Source organism: Dermacentor silvarum, chromosome 1, assembly GCF_013339745.2.
Source record: "Dermacentor silvarum isolate Dsil-2018 chromosome 1, BIME_Dsil_1.4, whole genome shotgun sequence".
Taxonomy (NCBI): Eukaryota; Metazoa; Arthropoda; class Arachnida; order Ixodida; family Ixodidae; genus Dermacentor; species Dermacentor silvarum.
In genome coordinates, this window is record NC_051154.1 from 437,785,880 (window position 1) to 437,794,881 (window position 9,002).

Sequence of the window (9,002 nt, forward strand, 5' to 3'; positions counted from 1 at the left end):
ATTGACAAGTACAAACCATTACCTCACCTGAAATTTTTTTCACCTCAACATAACTCTTTACTGTAGATTTCTGAACAAACCATTACAGCGACACAACACTGCCGTAAGGTCAGCACAAGTGTTCGTGCATGAACACTTGTATTTACAAGAATTGTATTTGCATTATTATACTAAATATGAATATGAGGTGCCTATGTTTTTCAGGGTGCATACTCTCGCAGGTCTTACAAGCTCGTCATCTTGTACGCACTCAGCTCGTAGAAACGAACTCGTTCATAATGTACGAGAATCTCGTTCAGTGAAAAGAACGCGATCTCGTACACATGTGTGCGAGAAATGTACGCGATTATTGCTGCGTAGACTGTACGAGGTTCTCGTAGACTCAACGAGTTCTCGCAGACTGAACGAGTTTCTCGCAAAGTCTACGGAGCAATAATCGCGTACAACTATTTCTCGTACATTCTCGTTCACATTTTTTTCAATAGGGTACTTTTGTATTTCAGTGCATAAAGTGGCGTTTTGTTAAAAAAGGAAGTAGGAACAATATTGCGTTTTCACGGTCAGTTTCGTGGCGCCTATCTCCTAAATGGTGTCTTTCTGGAAATCCATTCCAAGTGGATAGGCCTTGCGAACTCACCGGCTACAATTCGTTAATTGTAAGATGTGCCTTAATTGTAACAGTGAACTATCACGGGCATGTCTGGCATGCTTTCGCCGTCACCAGTAATGGTGCCATCTTGCCTGGTACCACTACTATCCCATTATTCTACCACTACTATTCCATTATTTTTGACAAACGACAAACAATAAATGCCAACTCAAAGAGGAGTGCGAAAGCTGACCATAAAGCTGAAAAGATCTTAAGCGTGACCAACCGAAGGTTAGCTTCACATGCAAAGATTTCGTTCCCGGCTTCTTCCCGTACGACGTTGCAGCTGGAGCATCCAAATAAGCCGTCGGTTTTCGTGCATGCGAATTTTCTATGTTCGAAGCTTTGCGCATACGTAATCATGCAAACGGCAATTAAACTTCTCAGTTCGATGCCTGAAAGCATGGATACGCTAGAAGAGTTGTGCCAAGTGGAACTCTGTAGAAACACGACTGCCTCTAACTTTTCTATACGAACGTGCCTGCTTACTGCGGCCACTCAAATGTGAATTATTCAATTCTTGTTAATTGCACTGCTAACAGCGATAATGATCATCTCATTTTGTGTATCCCTCGTAAAGGTTGTCTTCGCGTACGTCTCAGCGCTTAATGAAAAAAAAACTGTGAACTTAACTTTGATCACCCTGTATATTGTCACGTGTAGCTCATGCACAAGTCTATTTACAAGATATTTAAACGTAGGTCCACAGTGGCCAAGATGGCGACCCTATATCAATCGGGAGCATGTCGGCTTCCCCCTCTTCATGTGGTGGCTGTTCCGTATCAATATATATATGGGGGGGGCACTGTATGGTATCTTTGTTGCGGCAACTGTAATATACTACTTTCTTTCTACACTAACCTTATGATATAATTACGTTTTGTGGCAACTGTTGTGGCCGGCTTTCTTTCTGCACGGACTGAATGGTATGGCCGACTGTATGGTATACTTCTAGCGACAATACAATTGGCTGCTTTAAAGCTGTTAGAAAAATCACATCATCTCACTCTACGGGCAACCATGGTGGGATGCGAAAGCATCGCGGGGGGTGCGCATTGAGTTTCCGTTTCGTTTCACTTGGCAACACAACCCAATGAAAGTTAGAGTGAGAGAATGTATTGAGAAGAGAGGAGACGTTTGTACGGGGTCCGACGGCCGCGTTATGCTGACGTTCGTTCTGGACGCTCCCGACCTTGCTGAGGTTGTTGTCGAACCAAAGCCAGTCGCACACGTTGCAGCTGTGCCCGAAGCTCCGTTCGAGGAAGTCGCGCTTGAATCGCGCGTCAGCACCGTCGAAACCCGGGCGTTATAATGGCCTCGAACGTGTTGTTGCTCTGGCCGCAGAGTCGCGTTGCCTCGTCGATTCGGGATCGGGAGCTGCCGCTCGACGCTGCCGGTGCGCTTCGACTTTCCGAGCCCGGAGTTCGGGGTCGGCTTGATAACGCTGACGTTCCACTTCGGCGTGCCGAGCCCGTGTTTCTTAGGTAGAAGTTTCCTGCCGACGTTGACGTTTACGTTCGGCTTCCCTGGCCCGAAGTTCGGGGTCCGCTTGCCGACGCTGACGTTTACGTTCGGCTTCCCGAGCCTTCTTCTGTTCCGCGGCGGTGGCGCTGCCGCTGCAACTAGCGCCGACGTTGACGTTGTTCATGGCGTTTCGCACATCGTTGCACAGAGAGAGAATGACGGAAGCACAGCGAACGCGCGCTTTATACTGCGCCGCGACACTTGCGCCGCCTACCGGCGTACCCTTAGAGAGAGAGAGGGAGTGCGATAGAGAGATATATATGCAATGATTTGCTGCGCCACACCTGTGGCAGGGAGGGGGAGAGGGGAGGAGAAGAGCGCACACCTGCGTAGGAGAGGGGAACGAGGGAGAGTTGCGCATGCGCAGTTTGGGTGCGGACACCGCAGAACGGACACTGCCCCGAGCATAAGATGCTCTCGCATCTAAAAAGGCTAGGAGATGAAACAATGGGACCAAAGGTGTTTTGTTAGCAGTCGCCGAGTGCACACTAATTAATTTTGTTATTACCATTGATTAGCTAATTAGTCTAAATTACTTCAATCAATTTATAACTGCTTGCATAATTGCTGAAGCGGAAATGTCAAATTGCACAGGGTAAAGGTCAAGCCAGAGCAGCCTGACAATATTTCATTAAGTTGCTGTGAAGTACTTTTGTGTTCCAGCCAGAGTGTCGAACGGAAACTTTTTTTCGTTAGGCTTTTGTACTGGTTTAGCGCATACGATCAATTTCAGGTTCAACTTCGGGGAGGTATATAACGCTTCAAACCACTAACCCATTTATATTTGCTTGCACAATCTAAGAAAAATTACAGCACAACAAAAATTTATTTTGTACAAATATAAATGGTGTTCCTGTGGGGCATCGAAAAAGAGAAAGAACTGTACTAGCGATGTTCTTCATCCCGCAAGCAGTTAAAAAATACCATTGTGGAAGTAAACCGTACAAGGCAATAGGTCTTTTTTATCGCGGTTATTTCATTGTATACATATACCACTGTGATCAAAAGCGACCGCCTAACTATGAAGTGCTTTTAAAACGAAGCATTCTTTTCCTCATGGCAGACACTTTGAAGTATACAGGTTGTCCCAGCTAAGAGGCAGCACGATTTAAAAAAAGAGGAACGGCGTTACGCGAAGCAAACCTAGTGGGTATTGTTTCCAGTGCAGTGGAGTAGCCGCCAGTAATTTTTTCGTTACCGAGATTTAATTGGTTAATTGTAATTAATTATCTAACTCGAGAAGTAATGTCCTAATTATCAAAGTGTCAATGAGAAAATTGTAGAGCAACATCGAAAACTCCCGATACAGCTTTCTTTTGCTAAATACGTGCTACATAAATGCGTTTTTCCGAGCGTGAAATATGCCCGCGAATACACGCAAAGCACCTCGAGCGGCAATTCTGCGTGTATTCGCGGGCTCCTTTCACACTCGGAAAAACACATTTCTGTAGCACGTATTCAGGAACAGACAGCTGTATCGGGAGTTTTATTGCGATAGCAATTATATGGACACTTCAACCTGCTTTCTGCCGTCGCCGTCGCCGTGAGGTTCCGTATAGATTCCAAGGACGATAAAACCGTCGCCGCGCGCCATATGCGCGAGTGAAAGCGCGCGGGGGACGCGCGCTATCACGGAGAGCGAACGCACGGCGGAAAGCAAAAGCGACCGTCGCGCGAAAGGCCGTGCGTAGAGTGACCTAGAATATGGGAGAGTGTCCCAAGCGTCGGCTCCGGCGAGGGCCTTTGTCTGTGAACTGCCGCTCCGCGCCGCTGCTGCTCCGTGCCCTTGCGCTTTTCGCGCTGGCGAAGCGCAAGGGAAGCGAGGGTCGTGTGCTACTCGCTGTAGTTTTTTGCGTTCATTTTCCACGCAAAGCACTTAAACTCAATTTAACTTCAACAGTGTGGTGCTGCGTGGAGCTTACCCATCTTTGAGCGCTTCTTTGTGCTTGGGCAGCAAGATAATGCAAAAAATAACGCATCAAACTCATCCGCGCGGCCTAGCTCCGGTGCTAGAAATTTATTATGCAAATCCTGTAGTTGGGAAAGGGTGCGCATATATTAATAGATCTTGTTGGAGTTCGTGAAATCGCAAGAGGTCACCTCTTTCGAGTTGGTTATTTCATTTGCTATCAAAGAACTAGCATTTGCAACACTGATTAGGTGAGTATTGCTCCATTCCATCAAGCAGTACACCAGCGGATACTGCATTCACGTTAGTCCCTGCTCGCATGTAAGCCCTTATTAGAGCCAGGGTGAGCAAACCATACAAAACAGCAAATGTTTTGTTGTAGTTAAAAACAAAATGTTTTCTGAAAACTTTCGGCTATGCAAATGTGTAATAATACTTCATTGTATGCACATACTTCATAGTAAATTTCTCGCGCAGTCAAGTGCAATGCTTACGTGCGTGCAGTGACCGTTTCGCTCAACATTACGCGCTTTACGCTCACGGTCAATAGTGGTTTACAGCTACATGCATATGTATTTATTCGAATATTTTTTAGCCACGGCAATATTTTATAATGAACAGAGGAGAGTGAGAAGGTGTAAGGGAAGCAAGAGAAAGAGCAAAGACGGCCCTAACGCCGCAATATTGTTGGCTTATTTCGCTTCAGAGATTGCGTACACGAACAATTCTTGCTGTACGCTATCTCTTCAATACAAACTTCACGCATGATGTACCTTAAGGTTCACCGTGAGCGAAGCTTTTTTTCTTCAAATTCAGACATTCGAAAGAAAAGCCATTCGATCCAGCCAATAGCTAAAAAATTATTTTTTCCTACATTAAAATGAATAGATAGCTACCACTGGCCTAGCCATTTACAAAACTGTTGTGTAAAAGTTATTACTGCAATAGCTTGTTTTAATTATCCGTGAATCCTCTCTGAAATTACCAACATTGTAACTTCTCATTATATAATAGTTATTGCTTAACGTGTGACTTTTTACGTAACTAACAAGAATTCATGGCGCGTGACGATGTTTGTGCTTGCATTATATTGAGTGGAGAATCGTATTGAAAATTACTGTCTTTCATGCACTATAAATATCGCTATTGATTTTACATATCCCTAAAATAGTTACCTTCAATAACAGCAAAATAGGAAAAGTTTGTGTTCTGGTAATTTGTTGCCTCTTTCATTACTACAAGTATGTAGTTATTGATCAGTAAGTATATTTGCTGTGTACGAACCAGCGAGCATACGCAATAAATATTCCTAAAGTTACTTTCATGTTAAAATTCGCTTAGTGCTCTTGCGCTCTTGCAACACAAGAAGGCGAAAGACGAGTTACACGTACGTAATCCACCATGTTCCTTTTTAGACGCTTGCTCGTAATTATGAAATGAGGCATACGTATACAATGTTGCACTGTTACCGTTTCATTTATTTTGGTTTGTCTTGTTTTTTGCCGCGTATGTTTCTCGCGTACCCTTTACATACACGCCGTGCTATAGCTTAGTGGCTTTGGTAGGTTGGACTGCTAAGCTCGAGGATCGACGCGGGTTCGATTCCCGGCCACGGCGGCTTACATTTCGATGGAGGCGAAATGCATAACCATAGCCTCCTATGGCTATGGCATAACGCGCCCGTGTACATAGATTTAGGTGCACGTTAAAGAACCCCAGGTGGTCGAAATTAACGGAGCCCTCCACTGCGGCGTCTCTCATAGCCATATTGTGATTTTTGGTGTAAAACCCCACAAATTATCATTACTATTATTACCCTTTACCTGTGCTCTCAGTTCTTCATGATATATGGGTAAGTTCCACACATTGAGATTGAGATTGGCATTCAACATATTTTTATCGGCATACCCACAGCATCAGAGGGATTTCTGGCCGTCGTCATATGACCCCGCGTCATATTGTTATCGTTAATCGTGAAGTGCAAGTATGTCAAGTTACTAATGCCATGACCCATCAGTCATCTTGGTCACACATTTGTGCCGTTTCTACACTATACTTTGGTATATATACCAAGTGAACAAGCCGCGAGAGTTACGCGGATGGTATTTATTTTTGGTACAGTCGGCCGAGGTGGCGGAGCAGGTGGCCATAGCCCTGACCCTGCTGGACGACAAAAGGACCACGATCTACAGCGACTCGCGGACGGCTGTACGAGCTTTCGCCAAGGGCACCGTTTCGGAGCAGGTCGTGCGCATTCTACGGGACAAGGACATCAAGTCGCACACGATCATCTGGTTCCCTGCACACATGGGGCAGATCAAGGGCGCCCCGCCCAACCTCAACGAGTCGGCCCACAGAGCTGCGCGAGGAAGTCGTTGACCGCGTAGCTACCGGGTGGCGCGACGCTGAGGTTATGGACAATCGGGACCCTCCCTCCTCATATAACGAACTTACGAAACATTTTTACATGGGACGGAGACGATATCCTCCGCCACATAGGAAACTAAACAGACCACAGGCGTTGACACTCAGATTACTCCAGGTCGGGGCATACCCTAACCCCGCACTGTTACACAGAATATACCCAGATATACAATCGACCAATGCTTGCGAGCTATGCTCAGACCTAGCTGACTTGGAACATATGCTCTGGTGGTGCCCCGCGTTACACGACGGCGACGATGTCACGTCGACCAAATGGGAGGCTGTCCTAAGCAGCCCCGATCTTGAAGCACAGCTATGGGCTGTCCATCGCGCCCGCGACGCAGCAGAGAGGCTCGCCCTTTCTGTGCCGACGTGGGAGCGGCCCGCTACGTGCTGACGCGCGTTCCGACGGACAATAATAAAGTTTTACCATAACATACCATACCGCGGCATCGGCTAACAGACACATTCCGCTTCCCAAAAGCCCAGTTAAGGATTTCGCCTTAATAAAGAAACAACTGAGCGCGGGATGCAGTCTTGTAAAGCAAATCGAATGCATGAAATAAAAGAAACGATAGGATATAAAAGCGTTAGCATGAGCTAGCCATATCTGCTACGTTCTCTTGGTTATTATCGCGGCCTCCAGCTTATTTTCTTCTGCAGAACGTTGACGTTGCTCATTCCACGCATAACTAAATGAAGTAAGCGCGCGGAATGCGTTACTCAAACAGCCGCGTAAGCGCAGACCAACCGAGCTAGAAGGATATAGACAAAATACCCGTATTCACAGCCGGCAAGCGCGTTCTCTGTGCGGTGAGTCACTGCGATATTACCTTGCGGTGACGTGGTACTTAATATATCCCAAATTATCGCGATGTGGGCTAATAGCAACCAAATAATCAAGCTCGTAGCAGACGCCCGCCGCCTTGGCGCGGCTTCCGCAGCGGAGAAAGCCCACGGGTCCGGTACAGCAGCGCCGCGGCGCGGGAGTTCACAGAAAAAGGTCCTCGCTCCTCCCATGCATTCGCGCGGCGCTTTGGACACTCTCTCATATTCTAGGTCACTCTAGCCGTGGGGGTATGGGAGGGAGGGAGGAAGGCGGGTCGACGCTGTGCTGCTTCACCAAATGCTTATCTTGCAACCGGGCGCAAGGGGAACTGGCCACTCAATCTCCCACGCGAAAGCAACAAAGCGGGAAGGGCAGCGCGGGAGGGAGGGGGGGGGGGGCAGCTTCTCTTCTGCCAACTTCTCTGCACAAGTTCTCTGCACTTTGTCCGGCGCTGGCGGTCGCCCGCACCGTCTCTTATCTCCACACGGCTCTGACCTTTGTATGCGCGGTGCATTCGCCGCTCAGTTTCCGTTGAAGCGATTGACCGCGCGAACAATTCGTCCGCTGCGGCGGCTGCGCTTGCTGCCAGCGTTTTGACAGTCGTTGTCTGCGGTCATTCGGTGTGATCTATTCTTGTTTGCTTGTGCGCGCTGACACTACGCTTGTTAATTCAGTTAGTCCAAATGTGTCCAAGTTTATGCAGCCGAAAAAACTACTATCCCTACTCCGAATAGCTCTCTACTAATTTGCTATCGCAATTGATGCTTCGCCTTTCGGGCGAAACTGCGACATTTTTTCATGTTTCTCTACAATTTTCCTATTCACACTTTGATAAATAGGGCATCACTTCTCGAGTTATGTAATTCATTGCAATTAACTAATTAAATCTCGGTAACGAAAAAATTACTAGCGGCTATTCCACTGCACTGGAAACAATACGCACTAGGTTTGCTTTGCGTAACGCCGTTCCTCTTTTTTTAAATCGTGCTGCGTTATAGCGGGGACACCCTGTATAATAGGGTCCTGTCTTTGCGGGCCTCTTCAAAACAAAATGAAGTGCTTCAAGGTGGTAGCTTTAGCAGGACAGCTTTATGATCTAATCGTTAGGCTACAACCGCTTTTGTTCTTTATTGCCTCGCTTAGCGCATTACAAAAATAAACACAACAAAGTGGTAAATAAACGTGCCCATCTCGCTCGCTGCTACTGACACGGTACATTTAAACGCTTTTCAATGCAAGCATCATATCAAATACAAAAGATCCAGTCAGGAGTTTCAGATTGTACGTGGTGTATGTCTCTTATACATACGCGACACTGTCGATAAAGTTTCTGCGCACAGGATGTACGTTGCTGTTTGCGTGGCCCACTTGCATGCATGGTATTCCATATACTGTGCAGGCCTAAGGGCATGATATGGTTGTGAATTGTAAAACTACCGTGTTTTCAAATTGTAAACATCTCCGTCCATGTGGATCTAAAGACAATGGTTAGTAGATTTCACGCTTAAAGTGTCCCAGAATGATATGGGATCCCAACAGTTAAGAAAAAGATGTTCAAGCGTTTCGTATTTCTAGGATCATGGGACCAAGGTACGAATAAGCCTTTCGCTTCAAGCTAGATTGTCAATGGAGGAGTATTTGGCAGTATACCCGCCGTGGTAGCTTAG